Source organism: Sphaerodactylus townsendi, unplaced genomic scaffold (assembly GCF_021028975.2).
Source record: "Sphaerodactylus townsendi isolate TG3544 unplaced genomic scaffold, MPM_Stown_v2.3 scaffold_30, whole genome shotgun sequence".
Taxonomy (NCBI): Eukaryota; Metazoa; Chordata; class Lepidosauria; order Squamata; family Sphaerodactylidae; genus Sphaerodactylus; species Sphaerodactylus townsendi.
In genome coordinates this window covers 113,359-123,547 of record NW_025950473.1, presented here as the reverse complement: position 1 = coordinate 123,547, position 10,189 = coordinate 113,359, and positions in this window count along the sequence as shown.

The following is a 10,189-nucleotide window of genomic DNA, read 5'->3' as shown; positions in this document are numbered from 1 at the left end:
CCCCCCCCCACCCCCCCCCCCCCCCACCCCCCCCCCCCCCCACCCCCCCCCCCCCCCACCCCCCCCCCCCCCCACCCCCCCCCCCCCCCACCCCCCCCCCCCCCCACCCCCCCCCCCCCCCACCCCCCCCCCCCCCCACCCCCCCCCCCCCCCACCCCCCCCCCCCCCCACCCCCCCCCCCCCCCACCCCCCCCCCCCCCCACCCCCCCCCCCCCCCACCCCCCCCCCCCCCCACCCCCCCCCCCCCCCACCCCCCCCCCCCCCCACCCCCCCCCCCCCCCACCCCCCCCCCCCCCCACCCCCCCCCCCCCCCACCCCCCCCCCCCCCCACCCCCCCCCCCCCCCACCCCCCCCCCCCCCCACCCCCCCCCCCCCCCACCCCCCCCCCCCCCCACCCCCCCCCCCCCCCACCCCCCCCCCCCCCCACCCCCCCCCCCCCCCACCCCCCCCCCCCCCCACCCCCCCCCCCCCCCACCCCCCCCCCCCCCCACCCCCCCCCCCCCCCACCCCCCCCCCCCCCCACCCCCCCCCCCCCCCACCCCCCCCCCCCCCCACCCCCCCCCCCCCCCACCCCCCCCCCCCCCCACCCCCCCCCCCCCCCACCCCCCCCCCCCCCCACCCCCCCCCCCCCCCACCCCCCCCCCCCCCCACCCCCCCCCCCCCCCACCCCCCCCCCCCCCCACCCCCCCCCCCCCCCACCCCCCCCCCCCCCCACCCCCCCCCCCCCCCACCCCCCCCCCCCCCCACCCCCCCCCCCCCCCACCCCCCCCCCCCCCCACCCCCCCCCCCCCCCACCCCCCCCCCCCCCCACCCCCCCCCCCCCCCACCCCCCCCCCCCCCCACCCCCCCCCCCCCCCACCCCCCCCCCCCCCCACCCCCCCCCCCCCCCACCCCCCCCCCCCCCCACCCCCCCCCCCCCCCACCCCCCCCCCCCCCCACCCCCCCCCCCCCCCACCCCCCCCCCCCCCCACCCCCCCCCCCCCCCACCCCCCCCCCCCCCCACCCCCCCCCCCCCCCACCCCCCCCCCCCCCCACCCCCCCCCCCCCCCACCCCCCCCCCCCCCCACCCCCCCCCCCCCCCACCCCCCCCCCCCCCCACCCCCCCCCCCCCCCACCCCCCCCCCCCCCCACCCCCCCCCCCCCCCACCCCCCCCCCCCCCCACCCCCCCCCCCCCCCACCCCCCCCCCCCCCCACCCCCCCCCCCCCCCACCCCCCCCCCCCCCCACCCCCCCCCCCCCCCACCCCCCCCCCCCCCCACCCCCCCCCCCCCCCACCCCCCCCCCCCCCCACCCCCCCCCCCCCCCACCCCCCCCCCCCCCCACCCCCCCCCCCCCCCACCCCCCCCCCCCCCCACCCCCCCCCCCCCCCACCCCCCCCCCCCCCCACCCCCCCCCCCCCCCACCCCCCCCCCCCCCCACCCCCCCCCCCCCCCACCCCCCCCCCCCCCCACCCCCCCCCCCCCCCACCCCCCCCCCCCCCCACCCCCCCCCCCCCCCACCCCCCCCCCCCCCCACCCCCCCCCCCCCCCACCCCCCCCCCCCCCCACCCCCCCCCCCCCCCACCCCCCCCCCCCCCCACCCCCCCCCCCCCCCACCCCCCCCCCCCCCCACCCCCCCCCCCCCCCACCCCCCCCCCCCCCCACCCCCCCCCCCCCCCACCCCCCCCCCCCCCCACCCCCCCCCCCCCCCACCCCCCCCCCCCCCCACCCCCCCCCCCCCCCACCCCCCCCCCCCCCCACCCCCCCCCCCCCCCACCCCCCCCCCCCCCCACCCCCCCCCCCCCCCACCCCCCCCCCCCCCCACCCCCCCCCCCCCCCACCCCCCCCCCCCCCCACCCCCCCCCCCCCCCACCCCCCCCCCCCCCCACCCCCCCCCCCCCCCACCCCCCCCCCCCCCCACCCCCCCCCCCCCCCACCCCCCCCCCCCCCCACCCCCCCCCCCCCCCACCCCCCCCCCCCCCCACCCCCCCCCCCCCCCACCCCCCCCCCCCCCCACCCCCCCCCCCCCCCACCCCCCCCCCCCCCCACCCCCCCCCCCCCCCACCCCCCCCCCCCCCCACCCCCCCCCCCCCCCACCCCCCCCCCCCCCCACCCCCCCCCCCCCCCACCCCCCCCCCCCCCCACCCCCCCCCCCCCCCACCCCCCCCCCCCCCCACCCCCCCCCCCCCCCACCCCCCCCCCCCCCCACCCCCCCCCCCCCCCACCCCCCCCCCCCCCCACCCCCCCCCCCCCCCACCCCCCCCCCCCCCCACCCCCCCCCCCCCCCACCCCCCCCCCCCCCCACCCCCCCCCCCCCCCACCCCCCCCCCCCCCCACCCCCCCCCCCCCCCACCCCCCCCCCCCCCCACCCCCCCCCCCCCCCACCCCCCCCCCCCCCCACCCCCCCCCCCCCCCACCCCCCCCCCCCCCCACCCCCCCCCCCCCCCACCCCCCCCCCCCCCCACCCCCCCCCCCCCCCACCCCCCCCCCCCCCCACCCCCCCCCCCCCCCACCCCCCCCCCCCCCCACCCCCCCCCCCCCCCACCCCCCCCCCCCCCCACCCCCCCCCCCCCCCACCCCCCCCCCCCCCCACCCCCCCCCCCCCCCACCCCCCCCCCCCCCCACCCCCCCCCCCCCCCACCCCCCCCCCCCCCCACCCCCCCCCCCCCCCACCCCCCCCCCCCCCCACCCCCCCCCCCCCCCACCCCCCCCCCCCCCCACCCCCCCCCCCCCCCACCCCCCCCCCCCCCCACCCCCCCCCCCCCCCACCCCCCCCCCCCCCCACCCCCCCCCCCCCCCACCCCCCCCCCCCCCCACCCCCCCCCCCCCCCACCCCCCCCCCCCCCCACCCCCCCCCCCCCCCACCCCCCCCCCCCCCCACCCCCCCCCCCCCCCACCCCCCCCCCCCCCCACCCCCCCCCCCCCCCACCCCCCCCCCCCCCCACCCCCCCCCCCCCCCACCCCCCCCCCCCCCCACCCCCCCCCCCCCCCACCCCCCCCCCCCCCCACCCCCCCCCCCCCCCACCCCCCCCCCCCCCCACCCCCCCCCCCCCCCACCCCCCCCCCCCCCCACCCCCCCCCCCCCCCACCCCCCCCCCCCCCCACCCCCCCCCCCCCCCACCCCCCCCCCCCCCCACCCCCCCCCCCCCCCACCCCCCCCCCCCCCCACCCCCCCCCCCCCCCACCCCCCCCCCCCCCCACCCCCCCCCCCCCCCACCCCCCCCCCCCCCCACCCCCCCCCCCCCCCACCCCCCCCCCCCCCCACCCCCCCCCCCCCCCACCCCCCCCCCCCCCCACCCCCCCCCCCCCCCACCCCCCCCCCCCCCCACCCCCCCCCCCCCCCACCCCCCCCCCCCCCCACCCCCCCCCCCCCCCACCCCCCCCCCCCCCCACCCCCCCCCCCCCCCACCCCCCCCCCCCCCCACCCCCCCCCCCCCCCACCCCCCCCCCCCCCCACCCCCCCCCCCCCCCACCCCCCCCCCCCCCCACCCCCCCCCCCCCCCACCCCCCCCCCCCCCCACCCCCCCCCCCCCCCACCCCCCCCCCCCCCCACCCCCCCCCCCCCCCACCCCCCCCCCCCCCCACCCCCCCCCCCCCCCACCCCCCCCCCCCCCCACCCCCCCCCCCCCCCACCCCCCCCCCCCCCCACCCCCCCCCCCCCCCACCCCCCCCCCCCCCCACCCCCCCCCCCCCCCACCCCCCCCCCCCCCCACCCCCCCCCCCCCCCACCCCCCCCCCCCCCCACCCCCCCCCCCCCCCACCCCCCCCCCCCCCCACCCCCCCCCCCCCCCACCCCCCCCCCCCCCCACCCCCCCCCCCCCCCACCCCCCCCCCCCCCCACCCCCCCCCCCCCCCACCCCCCCCCCCCCCCACCCCCCCCCCCCCCCACCCCCCCCCCCCCCCACCCCCCCCCCCCCCCACCCCCCCCCCCCCCCACCCCCCCCCCCCCCCACCCCCCCCCCCCCCCACCCCCCCCCCCCCCCACCCCCCCCCCCCCCCACCCCCCCCCCCCCCCACCCCCCCCCCCCCCCACCCCCCCCCCCCCCCACCCCCCCCCCCCCCCACCCCCCCCCCCCCCCACCCCCCCCCCCCCCCACCCCCCCCCCCCCCCACCCCCCCCCCCCCCCACCCCCCCCCCCCCCCACCCCCCCCCCCCCCCACCCCCCCCCCCCCCCACCCCCCCCCCCCCCCACCCCCCCCCCCCCCCACCCCCCCCCCCCCCCACCCCCCCCCCCCCCCACCCCCCCCCCCCCCCACCCCCCCCCCCCCCCACCCCCCCCCCCCCCCACCCCCCCCCCCCCCCACCCCCCCCCCCCCCCACCCCCCCCCCCCCCCACCCCCCCCCCCCCCCACCCCCCCCCCCCCCCACCCCCCCCCCCCCCCACCCCCCCCCCCCCCCACCCCCCCCCCCCCCCACCCCCCCCCCCCCCCACCCCCCCCCCCCCCCACCCCCCCCCCCCCCCACCCCCCCCCCCCCCCACCCCCCCCCCCCCCCACCCCCCCCCCCCCCCACCCCCCCCCCCCCCCACCCCCCCCCCCCCCCACCCCCCCCCCCCCCCACCCCCCCCCCCCCCCACCCCCCCCCCCCCCCACCCCCCCCCCCCCCCACCCCCCCCCCCCCCCACCCCCCCCCCCCCCCACCCCCCCCCCCCCCCACCCCCCCCCCCCCCCACCCCCCCCCCCCCCCACCCCCCCCCCCCCCCACCCCCCCCCCCCCCCACCCCCCCCCCCCCCCACCCCCCCCCCCCCCCACCCCCCCCCCCCCCCACCCCCCCCCCCCCCCACCCCCCCCCCCCCCCACCCCCCCCCCCCCCCACCCCCCCCCCCCCCCACCCCCCCCCCCCCCCACCCCCCCCCCCCCCCACCCCCCCCCCCCCCCACCCCCCCCCCCCCCCACCCCCCCCCCCCCCCACCCCCCCCCCCCCCCACCCCCCCCCCCCCCCACCCCCCCCCCCCCCCACCCCCCCCCCCCCCCACCCCCCCCCCCCCCCACCCCCCCCCCCCCCCACCCCCCCCCCCCCCCACCCCCCCCCCCCCCCACCCCCCCCCCCCCCCACCCCCCCCCCCCCCCACCCCCCCCCCCCCCCACCCCCCCCCCCCCCCACCCCCCCCCCCCCCCACCCCCCCCCCCCCCCACCCCCCCCCCCCCCCACCCCCCCCCCCCCCCACCCCCCCCCCCCCCCACCCCCCCCCCCCCCCACCCCCCCCCCCCCCCACCCCCCCCCCCCCCCACCCCCCCCCCCCCCCACCCCCCCCCCCCCCCACCCCCCCCCCCCCCCACCCCCCCCCCCCCCCACCCCCCCCCCCCCCCACCCCCCCCCCCCCCCACCCCCCCCCCCCCCCACCCCCCCCCCCCCCCACCCCCCCCCCCCCCCACCCCCCCCCCCCCCCACCCCCCCCCCCCCCCACCCCCCCCCCCCCCCACCCCCCCCCCCCCCCACCCCCCCCCCCCCCCACCCCCCCCCCCCCCCACCCCCCCCCCCCCCCACCCCCCCCCCCCCCCACCCCCCCCCCCCCCCACCCCCCCCCCCCCCCACCCCCCCCCCCCCCCACCCCCCCCCCCCCCCACCCCCCCCCCCCCCCACCCCCCCCCCCCCCCACCCCCCCCCCCCCCCACCCCCCCCCCCCCCCACCCCCCCCCCCCCCCACCCCCCCCCCCCCCCACCCCCCCCCCCCCCCACCCCCCCCCCCCCCCACCCCCCCCCCCCCCCACCCCCCCCCCCCCCCACCCCCCCCCCCCCCCACCCCCCCCCCCCCCCACCCCCCCCCCCCCCCACCCCCCCCCCCCCCCACCCCCCCCCCCCCCCACCCCCCCCCCCCCCCACCCCCCCCCCCCCCCACCCCCCCCCCCCCCCACCCCCCCCCCCCCCCACCCCCCCCCCCCCCCACCCCCCCCCCCCCCCACCCCCCCCCCCCCCCACCCCCCCCCCCCCCCACCCCCCCCCCCCCCCACCCCCCCCCCCCCCCACCCCCCCCCCCCCCCACCCCCCCCCCCCCCCACCCCCCCCCCCCCCCACCCCCCCCCCCCCCCACCCCCCCCCCCCCCCACCCCCCCCCCCCCCCACCCCCCCCCCCCCCCACCCCCCCCCCCCCCCACCCCCCCCCCCCCCCACCCCCCCCCCCCCCCACCCCCCCCCCCCCCCACCCCCCCCCCCCCCCACCCCCCCCCCCCCCCACCCCCCCCCCCCCCCACCCCCCCCCCCCCCCACCCCCCCCCCCCCCCACCCCCCCCCCCCCCCACCCCCCCCCCCCCCCACCCCCCCCCCCCCCCACCCCCCCCCCCCCCCACCCCCCCCCCCCCCCACCCCCCCCCCCCCCCACCCCCCCCCCCCCCCACCCCCCCCCCCCCCCACCCCCCCCCCCCCCCACCCCCCCCCCCCCCCACCCCCCCCCCCCCCCACCCCCCCCCCCCCCCACCCCCCCCCCCCCCCACCCCCCCCCCCCCCCACCCCCCCCCCCCCCCACCCCCCCCCCCCCCCACCCCCCCCCCCCCCCACCCCCCCCCCCCCCCACCCCCCCCCCCCCCCACCCCCCCCCCCCCCCACCCCCCCCCCCCCCCACCCCCCCCCCCCCCCACCCCCCCCCCCCCCCACCCCCCCCCCCCCCCACCCCCCCCCCCCCCCACCCCCCCCCCCCCCCACCCCCCCCCCCCCCCACCCCCCCCCCCCCCCACCCCCCCCCCCCCCCACCCCCCCCCCCCCCCACCCCCCCCCCCCCCCACCCCCCCCCCCCCCCACCCCCCCCCCCCCCCACCCCCCCCCCCCCCCACCCCCCCCCCCCCCCACCCCCCCCCCCCCCCACCCCCCCCCCCCCCCACCCCCCCCCCCCCCCACCCCCCCCCCCCCCCACCCCCCCCCCCCCCCACCCCCCCCCCCCCCCACCCCCCCCCCCCCCCACCCCCCCCCCCCCCCACCCCCCCCCCCCCCCACCCCCCCCCCCCCCCACCCCCCCCCCCCCCCACCCCCCCCCCCCCCCACCCCCCCCCCCCCCCACCCCCCCCCCCCCCCACCCCCCCCCCCCCCCACCCCCCCCCCCCCCCACCCCCCCCCCCCCCCACCCCCCCCCCCCCCCACCCCCCCCCCCCCCCACCCCCCCCCCCCCCCACCCCCCCCCCCCCCCACCCCCCCCCCCCCCCACCCCCCCCCCCCCCCACCCCCCCCCCCCCCCACCCCCCCCCCCCCCCACCCCCCCCCCCCCCCACCCCCCCCCCCCCCCACCCCCCCCCCCCCCCACCCCCCCCCCCCCCCACCCCCCCCCCCCCCCACCCCCCCCCCCCCCCACCCCCCCCCCCCCCCACCCCCCCCCCCCCCCACCCCCCCCCCCCCCCACCCCCCCCCCCCCCCACCCCCCCCCCCCCCCACCCCCCCCCCCCCCCACCCCCCCCCCCCCCCACCCCCCCCCCCCCCCACCCCCCCCCCCCCCCACCCCCCCCCCCCCCCACCCCCCCCCCCCCCCACCCCCCCCCCCCCCCACCCCCCCCCCCCCCCACCCCCCCCCCCCCCCACCCCCCCCCCCCCCCACCCCCCCCCCCCCCCACCCCCCCCCCCCCCCACCCCCCCCCCCCCCCACCCCCCCCCCCCCCCACCCCCCCCCCCCCCCACCCCCCCCCCCCCCCACCCCCCCCCCCCCCCACCCCCCCCCCCCCCCACCCCCCCCCCCCCCCACCCCCCCCCCCCCCCACCCCCCCCCCCCCCCACCCCCCCCCCCCCCCACCCCCCCCCCCCCCCACCCCCCCCCCCCCCCACCCCCCCCCCCCCCCACCCCCCCCCCCCCCCACCCCCCCCCCCCCCCACCCCCCCCCCCCCCCACCCCCCCCCCCCCCCACCCCCCCCCCCCCCCACCCCCCCCCCCCCCCACCCCCCCCCCCCCCCACCCCCCCCCCCCCCCACCCCCCCCCCCCCCCACCCCCCCCCCCCCCCACCCCCCCCCCCCCCCACCCCCCCCCCCCCCCACCCCCCCCCCCCCCCACCCCCCCCCCCCCCCACCCCCCCCCCCCCCCACCCCCCCCCCCCCCCACCCCCCCCCCCCCCCACCCCCCCCCCCCCCCACCCCCCCCCCCCCCCACCCCCCCCCCCCCCCACCCCCCCCCCCCCCCACCCCCCCCCCCCCCCACCCCCCCCCCCCCCCACCCCCCCCCCCCCCCACCCCCCCCCCCCCCCACCCCCCCCCCCCCCCACCCCCCCCCCCCCCCACCCCCCCCCCCCCCCACCCCCCCCCCCCCCCACCCCCCCCCCCCCCCACCCCCCCCCCCCCCCACCCCCCCCCCCCCCCACCCCCCCCCCCCCCCACCCCCCCCCCCCCCCACCCCCCCCCCCCCCCACCCCCCCCCCCCCCCACCCCCCCCCCCCCCCACCCCCCCCCCCCCCCACCCCCCCCCCCCCCCACCCCCCCCCCCCCCCACCCCCCCCCCCCCCCACCCCCCCCCCCCCCCACCCCCCCCCCCCCCCACCCCCCCCCCCCCCCACCCCCCCCCCCCCCCACCCCCCCCCCCCCCCACCCCCCCCCCCCCCCACCCCCCCCCCCCCCCACCCCCCCCCCCCCCCACCCCCCCCCCCCCCCACCCCCCCCCCCCCCCACCCCCCCCCCCCCCCACCCCCCCCCCCCCCCACCCCCCCCCCCCCCCACCCCCCCCCCCCCCCACCCCCCCCCCCCCCCACCCCCCCCCCCCCCCACCCCCCCCCCCCCCCACCCCCCCCCCCCCCCACCCCCCCCCCCCCCCACCCCCCCCCCCCCCCACCCCCCCCCCCCCCCACCCCCCCCCCCCCCCACCCCCCCCCCCCCCCACCCCCCCCCCCCCCCACCCCCCCCCCCCCCCACCCCCCCCCCCCCCCACCCCCCCCCCCCCCCACCCCCCCCCCCCCCCACCCCCCCCCCCCCCCACCCCCCCCCCCCCCCACCCCCCCCCCCCCCCACCCCCCCCCCCCCCCACCCCCCCCCCCCCCCACCCCCCCCCCCCCCCACCCCCCCCCCCCCCCACCCCCCCCCCCCCCCACCCCCCCCCCCCCCCACCCCCCCCCCCCCCCACCCCCCCCCCCCCCCACCCCCCCCCCCCCCCACCCCCCCCCCCCCCCACCCCCCCCCCCCCCCACCCCCCCCCCCCCCCACCCCCCCCCCCCCCCACCCCCCCCCCCCCCCACCCCCCCCCCCCCCCACCCCCCCCCCCCCCCACCCCCCCCCCCCCCCACCCCCCCCCCCCCCCACCCCCCCCCCCCCCCACCCCCCCCCCCCCCCACCCCCCCCCCCCCCCACCCCCCCCCCCCCCCACCCCCCCCCCCCCCCACCCCCCCCCCCCCCCACCCCCCCCCCCCCCCACCCCCCCCCCCCCCCACCCCCCCCCCCCCCCACCCCCCCCCCCCCCCACCCCCCCCCCCCCCCACCCCCCCCCCCCCCCACCCCCCCCCCCCCCCACCCCCCCCCCCCCCCACCCCCCCCCCCCCCCACCCCCCCCCCCCCCCACCCCCCCCCCCCCCCACCCCCCCCCCCCCCCACCCCCCCCCCCCCCCACCCCCCCCCCCCCCCACCCCCCCCCCCCCCCACCCCCCCCCCCCCCCACCCCCCCCCCCCCCCACCCCCCCCCCCCCCCACCCCCCCCCCCCCCCACCCCCCCCCCCCCCCACCCCCCCCCCCCCCCACCCCCCCCCCCCCCCACCCCCCCCCCCCCCCACCCCCCCCCCCCCCCACCCCCCCCCCCCCCCACCCCCCCCCCCCCCCACCCCCCCCCCCCCCCACCCCCCCCCCCCCCCACCCCCCCCCCCCCCCACCCCCCCCCCCCCCCACCCCCCCCCCCCCCCACCCCCCCCCCCCCCCACCCCCCCCCCCCCCCACCCCCCCCCCCCCCCACCCCCCCCCCCCCCCACCCCCCCCCCCCCCCACCCCCCCCCCCCCCCACCCCCCCCCCCCCCCACCCCCCCCCCCCCCCACCCCCCCCCCCCCCCACCCCCCCCCCCCCCCACCCCCCCCCCCCCCCACCCCCCCCCCCCCCCACCCCCCCCCCCCCCCACCCCCCCCCCCCCCCACCCCCCCCCCCCCCCACCCCCCCCCCCCCCCACCCCCCCCCCCCCCCACCCCCCCCCCCCCCCACCCCCCCCCCCCCCCACCCCCCCCCCCCCCCACCCCCCCCCCCCCCCACCCCCCCCCCCCCCCACCCCCCCCCCCCCCCACCCCCCCCCCCCCCCACCCCCCCCCCCCCCCACCCCCCCCCCCCCCCACCC